The sequence below is a fragment of the Nannospalax galili genome, unplaced genomic scaffold, assembly GCF_000622305.1.
Source record: "Nannospalax galili isolate Female #2095 unplaced genomic scaffold, S.galili_v1.0 scaffold142, whole genome shotgun sequence".
NCBI lineage: Eukaryota > Metazoa > Chordata > Mammalia > Rodentia > Spalacidae > Nannospalax > Nannospalax galili.
In genome coordinates this window covers 1,798,089-1,814,795 of record NW_008348793.1, presented here as the reverse complement: position 1 = coordinate 1,814,795, position 16,707 = coordinate 1,798,089, and the positions used below count along the sequence as shown (strand labels likewise).

Below are 16,707 nucleotides of genomic sequence, written 5' to 3'. Positions count from 1 at the left end.
GATCCATGTTCCAATAAATACATCCTGGGGACAGGCTTGAGGTTTTATAGCCTAGCCCCTCTTCTGGTTCTGTCTCTGCTTCCAGACTGTTGACATAATGTGATGGGCTGGCCCCTTCCTTCCCCATCACAATAGACCATTTACCCTCTGTAACTCTAAGCCAAAGCAACCCTTTCTCCCACAAGTTGCTTTTGTCAGGCTATTTTATCACAGTAATAGAAAAGTAACTAAGACAGACACCAATTCAAAAGGCAGGACTTTCTTTTTTTTCTAATCTCCCTTTCCCTAGCAACTGTCAAGGTTTTCCCAACACCCACACCTGGCTGCTGAAAACTACCTATAATTCTAGCTCCAGTGGACCAACACCTCTGTCTACTGCAGGCACCTATACTCACATGCACATACCCACAAATGGACATACACATATGTCCATTTTTTAATTTTTAAAATTATTTATTTAATAACCACATGATTAGAAGAAGCATTTCATTATAGCTTTAACATATTCTATAACAATTTCCAGAGCAAAGATGCATCTCTTTCAAAATTGGCTGTAATTTTTTAGGTTCACTGTTGAATTAATATAGTTATACAATAATGAACTCAGTATAAACCCTAAGACATAAAATAGAGTGAGGTTTTAAACTTTAAAAAAGATCTCCATTTAATTTTAAAATATACTGTTTCATACAGAAAAACTCTTTTTTGGGGGGGGTCTTTTTTTTGGAGGCAGTGTCTCCCTGTAGTCCCAGCTGACCTGAACTCACTGTGTAGACCAGGCTGGCCTTGAGCTCACCGAGATCTGCCTGCCTCTGCCTCCCAAGTAAAATAAATATTTTTAAAAGTTGAATTAAATTCAACTTTTTAAAAATTCAGAATACAAGTAATAGATGCCCAGAATTCATTTTCAATTTTGTTTTTTCTTTCCCAGTCATCCATTATCTATTTAATGACCAGTGAACAATAAGGAGACAGGTCAGTTTCTTTACTCTTAAACTGTACAATGGATACATAGCTGTTAATGTGTGTTCTTTGTGAAGTATTTGTCTGTTGAAGGCCTGGGGAAAGTACACGACTATCTGCACCATAAATAGCAGTCTACTCACATTTTGAAACTTAAATATCTCATTTAATTTATGCTATGGGAGGAGAAGGTTATTATTAAGGGAGAAATAGGAAAAATGAGGGCACTTTAAATGGGGAAACCATGGTGGAAGGGTTAGACAGTGAGAAAGGTAAATAATGCCTAGCTGTTTAAAAAAAACCCAGAGGGACCCCTATTAGTCCAACAACCTACTGAAAAATTATACATACAGCTAGCTCAAGGAACAAAATATATGTCTAGTCAAGGTTTATCTGAGAACGTTTGGTTTTTGCCCAAGCTTTATCTACATAGCACATGGCAATTAAAAGTACCCGACTGGTGGAACTAACCTTCTTCTTGGATGTTTAACAGCCATACTTTGAGGCCTACACTAATCTGGTCAGAGGAACTTAAAGGACAGTTTTTGCCCTTGCCCTTCAAGGTCAACTAAGTTCCAGGGGACTATGGAAAAATGTCCTGTAACTGTGGTGAGTCACCTGTCCTCTTGATCAAGGAGGCCATAGAGACTCCACCAGATGGACTTGAACCAGTGTCCAGTCTACAATAAGGAGGTTCAACACAGAGGAAACATTTCCCCCATGCTTCCAAGTGAAGCCAGCCATGGTCAAGCAGGACCTTTCACTTATCTTCACATAGATGGAACTGGTAAAAGAAAGCCAGGGGGCTCCTCCCAAGCCCATGTGACCCCTGAGGAACAGATCCTCAAATGACCTTAAGAGTAAAAATAAATTGGTTAATCTGGGCCAACTGGTCTTAAACACCAAAAGGAAAGTATAACCAAAGATTAAACTGATCAGTATAATTCTTTAAGAGTCCATGTGTATAACTAAAGGCTACATAACAAGAAATAATGCCAGACAGGAGATACCATCCTTTGAGTTGTTGACCAGGGTGGTGCAAGAGACTCCCAGACAGTAACCCAGCATAGAACTGGGAAAATGAACAGCGGACCCCAATCTTATGTAAAGGAATGTTGGCAACTGATTGCTACTAGATGAATAAGAGCTGATCTTCCTAAATCAAGGGACTCTAGATAGGCCCACTAGACTCAGTGGATGGACTAGCACCGGAGAATGGCTGGGGGCACTGATAACACAGTGGACAGTAACAGGGATGACAGAGTATATGAACTCCAGTGGGGGGAGGGGGGTGATTTGGAGAGTGCCATTTGGGATGCGGGTATAAAGATGACTGTCATTTGGGATGTGGGTATGTAGATGAATAAGATTGTTTGTGATGTTCTGTATGAAAAACACAAAAAATCAACAAATAAATATGGAGTTATATTTGAGGAAGAAGCATAAAGAATTGCTTATGTTAATTAGTAAAGATGAAAAACAGTACCATTGAAATCTACCTTGATGACTTTATATCCATGTTCAGGTGCCAAGTATCTCAGAAATTAACTGACTGTGACTAGTAATAATCAGATATATAGTGATTAGAGACACATGTGCAAACATCTAAGTATTATTTGCATTAAAAATGAGTTTTTCTGTATGAAACAGTATATTTCAAAATAAAATGGGGATCTTTTTTAAAGGTTAAAACCTCATTCAATTTTATGTCTTATAAGGTTTATACTTTTATACTGAGTACAATAATGTATAACTGTATTAATTCAACACTGTTAGCTTAAAAATTACAGCTAATTTTGAAAGAGATGCATCTTTGCTCTGGAAACTATTATTGACTATGTCAATGCTGTTGTAACAAAATGCTTCTAGTAATCATGTGGTTATTAAATAAACTTTTTTTAAAAAGTTATGCTATGGGATCTTTTTCTATTTATGCTGGAAATCTGGTCTCTCTTTACTACAAATGAAGGCTAAGAAGAATATAAAAGAAAAAAATAGAAATTTGTATCCTAGCAAGCAATTATAAAAATCTTCATCTAGTTTTAAAATATCAGTGTACTGAGCATGGCGGCACACACCTTTAATCCTGCACCCAGGAGACAGAGGCAGGTGGATTTCTATGAGTTTGAGGTCAGTCTGGTCTGCATAGCAAATTCCAGGCCAGTCAGGGCTACACGGTGAGACTGTATCTCAAATAATAATAATAAAGTAAAATATCAGTGTTGTGAGTAAAGCACCAAAGCAAAGCTAGAACCCAATTCTTGTATCTAAGTCAGTAAGACTTTCTCATGATACTGTTCTGCTCTCAGTGTCACTTTACAATTAGCTCAAAAGACAAGGTTGTTAAAAAACTGATATGTCTTCTGCTATTTACAGTTCAGACTTTTGACTATATAGGAAATTGTCTTAACAAAGTCAAGGTGCATTTAAGCATCTGTGTTAAAGTCTGGACGTGCTTTGTACACAACTATTTTAAAATAATTTTAGTACACTTAATGTCCCATGTATCTCTGACTTTCAGAAGTATGTGTAACTGGGTATTCGAACCTCATATATTATGCAAAGGTTTTCAGAGGAAAAGACATGTAAGCTTAACATGTGCAAAGTGATAAGTGCTATTTTATGTATATTCAGATGCACAACTTGTCATTTGGGCAAACTTGCAATTTAAATTCCTGGTCTAGAGGCTGAAGAAATGGCTCAGCAGTTAAGAACAGGGACTGTTCTTGTAGAAGACCTGGGCTTGAATCCCAGCACCCACATGGCAGCTAACAACTATCCATAACTCCAGTTCTAGGGAATCTGTCAGACTCTTCTGTCCTCCACGGGCATTGCATGACACGGGTTCAATTACCTACACGCTGGCATAACACTCATACACATAAAATAAAAATAATAAATAAAATATTTTTAAAAATAAATTAAATCCTTGTCTATAGTTATTTTCTTTGCCTGGCTAAATACACTTATTTAGTTACTGTATATATATAATATATACTATATGAACATATGTGTATATATATAATGTATAGATGAGATACACTTGCACACAATCCATAAATTGTACGATGTCCAAATTTTTTATTTTTGTCAATGTTATTATCATACTGATTCAAAGATTCTGATTTTTGCTTCAGTAGTAGAAACTGACGACACACGCGCACGCACACACACACACACACACACACATGATTTTTGTATATTTTGTTTATGTAATAATACTAATTGTTGCTGGCTCTTTTATACGTGCAAGCTTTCTAAGATGCAAAATTAGTATCCAAAGTGGTATCTTCTAAAATAGAATGATGATGCTAACGTTTTCCAAGTCTTACATTTGTGTATTCCTAACTATACTCTGACTGTTCTCTTGAGGAAGGATAATGTTAGGCCCTAAAACTGAGCACCCAAACAGTGCCTCCTAATAATAAAAAGGTTTTGGACATTGGTAAATCTATAAATAAGTACTTAATTTTCAAATTAGTTTCACTTTGGGTGGTTGTGTTTTTGGAAAGCTTTGTAATTATTGTCTACTAACATTCTGCAAAAGTATTTGCTCCTAATATTTTTTTTGCCTCATAATGAATATCTGCTAATATTCTATAGAAGTGTGGCTTGTGAACAAAACTTTTTTTTTCTTTTTGAGACAAAGCCTCACTGCGTAGCCTGGTTCACCTCTAACTCACCATGTAGACCAGACTGGCCTCAGACTCACCAAGATTCATCTGCCTCTGCCTCCCAAGTGCTGGGATTAAAGATGTGTGCCGCTATGCCTGGTCATTGAACAAAATATTTTGAAGTGCTAGGACATTACCCACTCCCAGTACAGAAAATAATGGACTCCAAGTATGTCTGGCCTAATAGCCACCTCTTCTATACCTCTTAGTTGCTTAGAATTGATCACAAAGGGTTTATTGGCACTAACCAATTAATTCTGTCACTTATCCCTCCCTCCCCTCAATGTGGTCACAAATCAGGATAACTCTTATCCTGATGACAAATGACAATAGAGAGCAAGTCGCCAGATGGTTAATCAGCATTGTCTTCAGAGAATATTGTTCCAAATCAAGGGGAAGTTGTTACAATTGAAATCAAGTCACTGGGCATGGCAGCTCTTGCTTGTAATCCCAGCACTTGGTAAATTGAAGCATCAGAACTGTGAGTTAGAGTCCAGCATGGGCTTTATGGTGCGATCCTGTGTCAAACCAACAGGATGGTTTTGTGCGGCAGCCCTTCCCAAAGTAATTAAAAGCCACCGAGCTATGAAGAAGTGGTTCTTATGCAAGGTTACCTGGCACTAATTGAATGTGTTCTAACCTTGATCCCTACTTCTATGCTGTTGCTGATACTTGCCTTAGACACAGACATATTCCATCTCGACACTGAGGTGCTGTAATGAAGAGTGGGGGAATGTAACCAGCCCCGGAGGAATGTGGGTATCCCTCCCTTTAGTTATCAGAAACATGGAATTGGAGGTTCCTCAGGAGTCTCATGCTGGGAGAAGGAAAACGCTGAAGTCTGGTGCCAGTCAGAGGAGAAACTTATCTCTTGGAATGAGATTTCACACAGTTTCAACATCCTGACAGATCACCTTGTAGGATGAGACTAAAGCCCAGACAGTAATGGGTCAGTGATGTGTAGGACCACACCTTGACCAGAGCTGCTTAACTATACATATCCCTTGTCTTCTGTTTAAACCCTACCCTCATGTTAGGGCTCCAAAGATGGACTTAGAGGGTGAGGGATTGCCACTGGATGTCTTTGTCCCTCTTCCCAATGTGGCCACATTGAATAAATCTCCATTTTGTGCTTTTTTTTACTATATTTCATTGACTTCTTAAGGCTAGATGAGCAAACTGGGTCAGTTGGGGCTGTTGGGGCCCAGGCTCTGACTTTTAATAACTCTAATAACAGCCCTAAACAACCAGCTCAGACTAAACTAATAGACTACCAACCAACCAACCAAAGGAGGTCTGAGCCCCAGAAAAAGCTCACCAATATTCATTCACTCAAAGAGGCAGTGCCAAATTGCACAAGGGGCCCATGTTGGTACTTGGTTCCAATATGGGTGACTCCTCCAGTAAAAAAAGATTGTCCAGGGTCCCACGTTGGGTACCAAACCACAGTAACAGTTTCATCAAGTATTTATAGTAACAAAACAAAGAAACGTACAAATAAATACACTTTTCAAATACATTGGAGGGTTCTACAGGTAGGCAAGTCACAGCAAAGCAGGGAAACCTCTATTATAGGTCACAGGTGCTCTCTGATGGCAATCTTAGCTTTGGGTTGGTGAAAGTTGGACATCTGTTCATACATTACAAAAGGACTTGCCTAATAGTCACAGGATGGTTAGTCATACACAAAGGTGGGAAATAAATGTTTATTCAATGGGCCAGGACAGTCCCAGGTATTTGGCTCTGGATCTGCAACACTCCAAACTCTCCAAAATCACTGAAATTCAAATCAGTCCATCAGCCTTTATAGGTGCAACTTCTTTCCAGGAACTTTAGTAATAGAAGTAATAGAAGTAATAGAAGACAAAATACACCTAATTAAGCAGTCCCTTAAGCATGGTCCTCCACCCTGACTACTGTCTCAGCTCCAGTCTTACCTGCAAGGCCAGTCTCTCTTGCAAGGCCTGACAAGTTGTAAATCTTCCTTACCAAAATAAACACCTGCTCTGACTATCCCTAGGGCCTTGCCTTCCCTCCTCCCAGGGTGAAAGTCATAGGGAAATTCCAGTTTCTTAGGGACCAGGGTCTGATAGCCAAAGGGAGGGACACAAGGGTCTCTTTAGGGTATTCTCATTCCACCAGGAATCTGCATCCAAATTTCCTTCATGTCTTTTTGTGACTTAGTTACTGAATAATATTTAGTTCTGAATAATATTTTAGTTCTGAATAATATTCCTTGGTATGGATGCATGGCAGTTATGGCTATAATACTTTTTTTCAGTGCTAGGAATTGAACTTAGGGCCTTATCCATGCTAGGAAAGTGCTCTGTTACTGAATTACATTTCCAGCCCCATTTTATAGTTGATTGTGCATATAGGCTGGATTCATTCATGTCCTGCAACTCCCTTGGCTTAAGACTTCAAGAAAAACTTAAATACTGTCTAGTCCTAAGTAGATTTTTATGAGGGTTCTTCATTTTTGTTGTTTTTTTTCCACTATATTTATTTAGTGTGTGTGTGTGTGTGTGTGTGTGTGTGTGTGTGTGCATGTACGTATTGGGCATGAGTGTGGAGGTCAGAGGACACCTTGTGGGAGTCCATTATTTCCTTCTACCACATTGGTCCTGGTGATCAAACTCAGGTCATCACTCTTGGCACAAGTGCCTTACCCACTGGGCTCTTTAGGAGTCCAAGATTCATGAAAGATATAAACACATTATGTTACGTGCTCAGGGTAGAAGGTACAATGAATAGTGACGAAGTCATTTATTGCTATTATTATCATGATGGTTCATGATGCTAGAGATTTCAACCCTAGGGATTCAAATGAATCTTTTATGCTTAAATAGATAAAATTGTGCTACTGAAAGCTATCTACAGTAAGTTAAGCTGAGACTGTGCTGTGTATTCTACCATAAAGCACCTTATCTGATCCTTCCATCAAGTCTGAATACAAGCATTGTATTTGTTCCTGGCAGCCTGCCACTGGAACCCTAGTCTTCCTGTTTTGAATCTAGTACACTCCACTTCACAAAGCACAGAGAGGTCCCCCTTTGTAAGGGTTCCAGTGGTTAGTGAGAACATCAGAATGAAGAGGATCTGAAAAGTCTAAGGACTAAGACAAGCCCTCTGGCTTGTTCTGAGGCACTGAGAATTCTAAAGCTAAGAAGTGCTGATTTAAGACAAGACAAGGTCTGTTTTGTTTTGTTTTGTTTTCTAATTAGTTATGATCCATAAGGGAAAAAGAGAGAGCGAGAGATCCACAAAGCAATCAAGTATGATCCACGGGTTAACACTTTTATTAAAGAGACTTAACTTTTCTGTAACTAGGTTTTTATTCTCAGTCAAAGTAATCCATTTATGCAAGGAAGAAGGACGATATCTCTTTCTGGGACCTGGAGAGATTAACTCTGCTATCAGTGCTCTTCCTCATAGGTCAAGCCTTTGGAGAATACTTGACTGTGGTGATGAGATTAAGCCTTTCACAGTTAGAAAAAAAGACAAATTGGATGTGGCATGTTTGGGGCTGAAAAGGGTAAAGGAAAAGCTGATACTGATGTTGCTTTTATCTGATACTGATGTTGCTTTGATCTGATACTGATGTTGCTTTGATCTGATACTGATGTTGCTTTGATCTGATACTGATGTTGCTTACTGGTAATTCACCAAATTGTTCCTAGGATCTAAGAGTAGAGGGCAAAGATGTCCTTTCTGACTTATCATCTAAATATATGCTGATGTAACATGCACACACACTGCTTTTGCTAAAAGCATTTGCCTGTCACATGGCTAGGCATGGTAATTTACAGCATGTGGAATTCCGCCTGGAAACTGCCTTCATTTTGTGTCTGTCTCCTTTACTTTGCACCAACTCCCATTTGACTCTATGTAAGCATGAAAATCACTAAAGAATGCTTGGGTAAAAAAGCAGAGATACCCAACCTAGCTCATCCCCCTCTGAGGCTGAAGACACAGTCTTTTTGCTAAACCTGCAGTTAACTTGGAGTCCAGGTGTACCAGTTTTTTGCAGACAGGACAGATTATGACCAAGATAAGAACAATTATCTGTGATGGAGGGGCTACATCCTGGAACAGAATTAATGATCTTATAGAAATCAGATAGCTTCCCTCAAGGTGTTAGAGGCAGAAACTTCCCTGGACCACTGCAGAATGAGAGCTGAGTCACTGATCAGGCAGACCCCACCTTGACCAGATCTCATGAACTATGCAGGCTTCCTGCTCTTTGCGCCAATTCTTCCTCAAGCGCGTATCAGTATGCCAAGGATGAACTTGGGTCTTCTGCTCTTCTTCCCGGTGCATGTGGATCAAATCTCTATTTTCTACCTCATTGCTACCACTTTCCTTAGGATACTGGAATGGGTGACTGAACCTAGCCTGTCCTGGAGCCAGTGCATTTTCCCCTACAGCTCTAGTTACACTAATATACTAGATCAACATGCGGAAGTAATTTGGGTGGCCAAGGGTGCCTACCAGCCACCATTACAGAAGGTCTGAAGTTCAACATTCACTGTCAGAATCAAAGGGTTAGTCCATCTTGGAAAGGAGCCTCGGGGAAGGTTGGCGAGGGCAGTGGGGAATGAGGACCTCCCTAAGGAAAAGTAGTGTGCTCTAATTTTGCCAAAGGGTAGTGATTTCAAAAGTCTTAGAAGGGGAGAAAATGTCAGTGGTCCCTTCATCAGAGGCAAAAATACTGGCAAGGCTAGTTCTCAAGTCAGCCTTGGGCCTCCCTCACTGCCCTAGTTTCTAGCCTCTTCAAACTCTAGGGCAAACCCAAATAAGAATGGGACTATCAACTAAGTGGGGAAAAAGTTCTGCTCCCCAGACAGGCAAGAATCCCAGTTGAAGGATAAACGCCTGGATTTAAAAGGGCCCCTGGCTAACTTCCAAAAGGCCCATGCCAGTTAAGTAAACCTTAGTTAAACTTCAGATCTGAGCTAGCTAATATCCAACCCAGGAACTGTGTAAAACCCCAAACCTGGAAGCTGTGTTATCTGGGAAAGCAAATAACAGCCCCTATTGTCTCAAAACCTCCAAACCGTGTCACAGACACTTACATTGGACTACTAAAATAGGTCTAACCTCTTCCTTTCCTAATCCTCCAACCCTTATAGGCAGCCTGAGGGCTCAGTTTCAAATCCCTGGAGAAACTTCACCACCTTCATTGTTCTTAATAAAGAACAATCTGTTCCTGAGGTGGTTCTCTTCTTTCATTTTTGAGTCACCCTGATCAATCCCAATCTAACATTTTCTAACACTAGTGACCAATCTGTCGCATATGCAGCCAAGTATCTGTTTGCCCTCAGCCTGCATCTTAGCCTCCCAAAGCTGCATGTAGCCTGTGTACTTGAAACAACCAGCACGCAACTTTATGAGGGCTTTGCCATAATCCTACCTGACAACAGCTCTCTCTTAGAGAAAGCCCTTCCAGCAGAACACAGAAAGAAGGAAAAAGACCTTAGTGAGCAGAAACTGTGCCAACTCCTTTTCCCTTTCTACAGTCTCACTAACTAGAGGGTTAGATCCCATTTTTCAGTTGGAAAAGCAATGTAGGTAAAGCTAGGTCACTAACTCCAAGCCACACAGCTTGAAAGCGGCCCAGTGAGGGCATGAACAGGGCTCTGGCTCCAAAGTCCACACTCTCCTGACTGCTATCACAGCAGGAAAGCTGATGCCTAGCTCTGAGAAGAGAACACTTCACTCTTCTATGAGTTTCACCACAGATCAACAGGAAATACAATGTAGGCAACATCCATACCATTTTTCCTGGCTTAAACATACACCTTAATTTCACTGACTGGAGAGAATTGTTATGTATGTCTCCTGCCACCTATGGAAAGAGTTGGAGGCCAGTGAGATGGTTCAGTGGGTAAAAGTGCTTGCCATGCAAAGCTGATGGATGAGTTCAGCCTGGGGATCCCACAGTGGGAGGAGAGAACAGACTCCCGACATTGTTCTCTGCCATCCACATGTGGGTCATGGCATGTGTGCATGCATGGGATATAATCATCAAATAAATTTCAACCAAGAACAAATGAAAAAGAGAGAGAGAGAGAGAGAGAGAGAGAGAGAGAGAGAGAGAGAAATAGTAAGTAAAATAAAAAATGTTTCTTAAAAAAAGCTGGAGCTCACAGACATCCAGTTTGGGAGTTTTCCTCTGTCTGCATACATAGCTCCTTCCAAGCTCTCCTCACACATTCCAGCTAAATAAGTCCACCATCAGTAGTTTTTTTATCTCTTGAATAAAGGGGAAAAGGACTAAGGTGAGCATTTTATTGCTCAGATAGCCGAGGAATGCTCGTACTCTGCCGGTTTCAGCATAAACTTCTAAGAAGAGATACAGTGTACTTAACCAGCAATCATGTTTGCACTAGTTATTCATTCATTTGCTACTGCCCAAGTCAAAAGAATATTTGTTTGGGGCTTGCTTTTATTCTTCTTAAGTTGGCCAAGCTAACCCTTTGTAGAAACAAAACTCCTTTAAGAAAAAAAAAATCTACATGTATGTACACATACACAGACACCCATACTAGATATTCCTCCTGAGCAATGTACTGAACTATTACAGAATATCTCTCTTTGTGTTTTTCAACTGCAGATGCATCTTTATTTCTATAAACTGCTTTTCAGGACAATTCAGTGATAGAATCTGGTCCTACACAGCAAAGTTCCTGGGTTGACGCATTCCCTAATGCAGGCCAGCCAGGGACAACTATAGTGGATTAGGACAAAAAGACTTGCAGGCCACGAGCCAAGTTCTGATCCAGTCTAGTAACAAAAACACTCACACACACCTGTGAGAGCTGGCAGGCCTAGGGCTGAGTCTGTTTAGGAGTTTCCCAAAAAGTAAATAAGCACATTGTAATAGTGGGCGTTTCAAACACTATAAATATCCACCCCTTGGACTAGTCAAATTACGAAACATTTCTATAAAATAATACCTTGTTGACATTAGCATGATTTAGGAATAGCTCTATTGAACTAAGTGTATTTTTTATTTTAACATATTTATCTTTGCTTACATATATGTGTGTGTGTGTGTATGTTTGTGTGTGAGAGTGCACATGTACCAAGACACACATTTGGAGGTCAAAACCAAACTGTGTCCAGCTTTCATGTGCTCCTAGGAATCCAAGCTCTGGTTGTCAGGTGTGCTGACTGCAACGTTCTACTGAGTCATCTCCCTGACCCCAACTAAGTGTACTGTTAAGTGAAAAAATAGATTGTAATGCACTATATATAGGATTTTAAAAAAATTTTAGAAAATATATGATTGAATAGCATGAACTTGCTAAACTAGTTATCTGGAAAAAAGATTTTATTATTTGGGTTAGTTGTTTCATTTTTCTATATGTTCTGGTTTTTCTGAGGTAGGCTTGTATTGGTTTTGTAATTGGAAGAGTTGTAAAACATAGCAAAAGTATTTTGAAAAAGATTCCATAAGATGCTAGAGGTTTACTATACCCAGCACACCATCTGACTGGGAGTTAGGGAGTGGCTGTTTATAAATTGCTGTGGTAGTCTCGCCTGACTGCATCAAGGCTCCTGTGCCCGCCTTGTGACTGCTGTCCTCTGTGAATGCCTCCAAGGACTGTGAATTGCTCTTTGATTCCAACACAGAATGCCCTTCCTCCCTGTACCCTTTGGCCACTATTGCCCCTGTTTGTTCCTTCCTGAGTGTGATTCACTTATCCATGAACTCCTGAAGGTTGATTACCTCTACACAGGTTAAGAAATATTTATTTTAAACAACTTTAGTTGGCAACATCCACTTCTGTGACAGGTGACCAAGTCTATAGGAGTCCCTGAAGAAAGGAATTTTAGAACTGGACATTTCTGTTTCCTGTGGTTTCATCAAGCTTCCTAAAACGGTATGTTCTGAGGGAACTAGAGTTCCTATTTGATTCCATACCATGAGGCTCAGTGTTATAACCAGAATAATCAAGCCTAACTCGAGAGGCAGCATTGTACATCTCTGAATTTGCACGATAACTTCTAGGATGTGTGTCATTGTGCTTTCCCAGGTCATTCAATTAACTAGAATTTTTTTTCTATAATTTAAGCAACATGACTTCTCCAATCCTCATCTCCGAACCACTATATTATAAAACATGACAATTTTTATTTTAATTTTTTATTTTTGAGAATTTCATACATGAGTATTGTCTTCGCATTTTTCTATCTCTTGACCCACCAACTTCTCCCCTGTCCACCACTCCCTCTCAGGTTCTAAAACACGACAAAATTTAATCAACACAAAAAATATAAGTAAGGGAAAACAACTTTTCCATGTCAAAGCAAGATTTAGTGATGGTAAGCTTATTCCAAAGTAGAGGAGGAATAAAATTTGCAAGAAAGATATAGATTAATATGATAATTATATGAATGCAATGAAAGAATAAGAAATACTCTTTAAAGGAATGTCTTAATAAAGTTTGGTCAAGGATGCATAAATATTTTACAATTGTAGGCACAGATTTCAACTTAAAGAAATGAAAAACCATTTCTGAGTCTGGATGTGAGCCATGGCAGGCCTTGGGTAGTGTGAGATCCACCAGTGGTATTAGGAGCAGCAGGCTTTGTCTACAAGTGATTGTAAATCCTCCACAGTCTTTCCTTTGTGATCTGGTGTCCTCACCACAACAGCCTTTCTGCAATCACAGAGTTACCTTTAATCTGCAGAAACTTAAATCTGAATCCACAATTTCTCTCAAGTGATCTGAGGGGTTTTGAGAAAGGTAAGAAATTTAGGATATATCTAGGGGAAGAGATACATGTCCAAGAGGCTTTCATAGTCTTGGTAAATTAGGATGCTAGAATTTTTATATCAAAAAGTTAAGGATTTACAACAACCAGGGTAGGGTACTTGACCACTAACTCTCACTCCTTAGGTACAAGAAGCCAAAATTTACCATTTCAAGTATATTTGCTACATGGGAAAATATTCACAGTATTTTAAGTACTGCAGGGAAGAAAGGAAGGTTACAAAACTGTATTTTCCTATTTTTTGTAGGGAAAAAATCTATATACCAGATTGAATAAAGGAGTGTGATGGAAAAGTGTAAGCTGCTTTGCCCAAGGCTGTGCACCCTCCCCAGGAGCGGCACACCAGGTCAGGTGTGGAGGAGTAGACTAGAGAAACGGCCTAAATGGACAACGGGCCTTGGTTTTCCTAAATTACAGAGAAACTTCTCCCTCTGCCCAATCCTGCTTTCTTTACTCACAGTTATTTCCCCAAATCTAGAATATTCTTGGGTTTTTTTGCACTAGTATAATAAAAAGTCAGAGACTAGATTTTTTTTTTTTCGGTCTTTTTGAGACAGGGTCTCCCTGTAGCCCCAGCAGTTCTGGAACTCACTATGTAGACCAGGCTGGCCTTGAACTTACAGAGATCCGCCTGCCTCTGCCTCCTGAGTGCTGGGATTACAGGCGTGTGCCACCACACGTGGCCAAAACTAGATATTTTATAACAGAAATGTGTTGTCTCACAGCTCCAGAAGCTGCAAAGTCAAAGGCCAAGGTGCAGCACATGTGGAGTGTGATGAAGCCATTTTTCATCTGTTGAGCTTGTGTCTGACATACTGCCTGGATCCTGAGAGAGAGAGAGAGAGAGAGAGAGACAGAGACAGAGACAGAGACAGACAGACAGACAGACAGAATAACCATCCCACTATCCCACTATCCCTCTTATAAGCTATAATCGATCCCAATTTTAAGGGTAGAGCCCTTATGACTTAATCATAGCTTCCAATACCATTACATTGGCAATTAAACTTCAACAGTTTTGGAGAAGAAATATTCAAGCCATAGTCACTCCCCAGTAAACACGGTCACACAGTCATATCACGGAAAATCCAGTTGCAAATAGTCTGAGAACTGGTCTGAGAATACAGACTCAAAACTGGGATTTGGGATTGTCACAGCAACCAGCCAATAGGCAACGAGAAGCCCATCACCGTGTTAGGCAGAGTGCCGATAGTAAAGAGACACTCAGTTGGTAAAAGTCTTGGGATGGACAGGGAGGGAATGCCCAAAGTAGGAAACGCAGTCATGGGCACAGTGTCCCAGCTGTTCGTGAGGTCTGATTAATTAGAAGAAAAGAGAACCCACAATGCATTGCTGCATGCTGTTGGTGTATTAGAAGAAGGTAATGAAATACTGAAGGCAACTGATCAGCAGCAAAGACACAATGTGGACGTCAGAAGGCCTCCTGGGAAGCCCAAAGACAAAACCAGAAAGGAACAGAAGCTAAGGACTGGGTCCAAGACTTAGTTATCAGGACAGAGCCGCCAAATCTCCAACCTGAACAAGTTTACTATGGGCCCTGGTTGAGAGAGGTGGTCTATTCACGCCCAGCCTTTAAAGCCCATCAAGATAATCTGTTCCTGCGTTATTGTGTTGACCTCAGTGATAAGAAAGCACTGATGCGGGGAGTGCTTCTCTTACTGAGATGCTCAGAGATAATGATCCTCTGAAGGCCGGGCCCAGGGATGCTGGGAGAGAATTCGCCTTCCTTGTAGGAGTGGGACAAGCATGATCCTGAAGTATTTAGAATCCTGAGGGCAATGCTTGGCCATCAGAGGTAATGTGTACAGTTATCATAATGAATGGCAGGTTGAAGTGGCAGATGGAAAGCCTAGCCACCGTCATGGTAGATGATTCATAAAACATGGTATTCCCAAGGATAAGACACATAGGTAAAAAACTGTGGGTTTTCCCAATCCATAAAGTCAGGTATTCGGACTGCTTTTAGGGATCTTAAGGCTATGGAAATGTTAATCCCTATTCTAGCCCCACCTAGTTAATCAGGGTAGGCACCACAAAAGAGAAAGACCCTGGAGAATGGCAATTTAAAAACTCAACAGAACAGCAGCTCTAGCCTACTGTATCATATGTTGAACCTTTACTATGAGAAAATTGACGTGCCCTTGCTATGGAGGCCAGTGAGCAAGAAAACCCATTGTTTTCCAATTTTATCAGGACAGTATCAAAAGAATACAGTATATAGTTTGCATTATGCATGCAGTAGCATAAACTTATGGTCTTAAGGGCTTTGTTAACTCTCATGCAGAGTCTAGACATTATCTGACTTAAACATTCTATAAAGAATATCACACAGCTGGGTGTGGTAGTGCACACCTTTAATCCCAGCACTTGGGAGGCAGAGGCAAGCAGATCTCTGTGAGTTCCAGGCCAGCTGGGGCTACAGGGAGACCCTGTCTCAAAAAGACCAAAGGAGGGGAAAAAAAAGATTGTCACGTTGGCTGATGCTATTGAGAGCATTGCATTATTGCAGAGAGAGGTGAAAAGTCTGAAGCACGTTGGAGGCTTTGGTAAAACACAGGAGCTCCGGGGGATAGGAGTAGATCTTACAACAATCAGAAGCTCATCACATCTGGGACAAATTAAGGGGCATATATGTTGCTTCAGAAGTACAGAAGAGGGGGTACTTTAGCTGCAGAGGGAGTAGAGGGAGCTATATGGGGCGAGTTAAAGGAAAGACAAATAGTGCTTAGATGGTGTGAAAAACCGCAGGGAAATGTTCAAAGTCCTACTGAAAAATGCACATACAATATATGTCCAAATGCGAGTGTGCAGCTGAGGCTAGATAACAGAAGAACACTGCCAGGCAGGAGAACCTTCCCTTCAAGTTGTTGGTCATGGAAGTCCAAGAGACTCCCAAAATAACATAGGCTATTGCCACAGTCCTTGATTGCCTCCCAGAGCTTGAAGGTGAGACTGTATTGCTGAAAACATATCGTACTTCAGACACAGGACTTGGAGCAATTGTTCACAAGACACTTAGCCCTAACTGACACATCTTCAATGCAACCTCTACACATAAGCTGAATGCATCTCTTAAATCTCACCACAGGCGTTTCCTTATGTGGCAGACGGTGATTAACACAGAAACCCACAGCTGGCCAGTGTGCAGAGAACAAGGGGCTGCAGAGTGCTTATCCCTCAATAGGACACCGATTTCAAAGTTCTGCCTCCCAAGGTTCAGGGATCGTTGTTGAAGAGGAGTCAGAAAGACGGTAAGTCACAGGTG

General features: G+C 40.6%; 1 protein-coding gene across 2 annotated transcripts in view; it reads left to right on the top strand.

Annotated features, from left to right (window-relative positions):
• Window positions 1-7,713: 7,713 nt before the first annotated feature.
• The window catches only part of Fabp2 (fatty acid binding protein 2), a 56,875-nt gene continuing 47,881 nt past the window's right edge, over window positions 7,714-16,707 (top strand). The window contains exons 1-2 of one of the 2 annotated variants that reach the window (XM_017801331.1): window positions 7,714-7,829; window positions 16,531-16,693. The gene's annotated coding sequence lies outside the window, so the exon portion shown is untranslated. Of the gene's footprint in view, window positions 7,830-12,464; window positions 12,527-16,530; window positions 16,694-16,707 lie in introns of those variants that run through there. The other variant, XM_017801332.1, reaches the window with a different exon arrangement.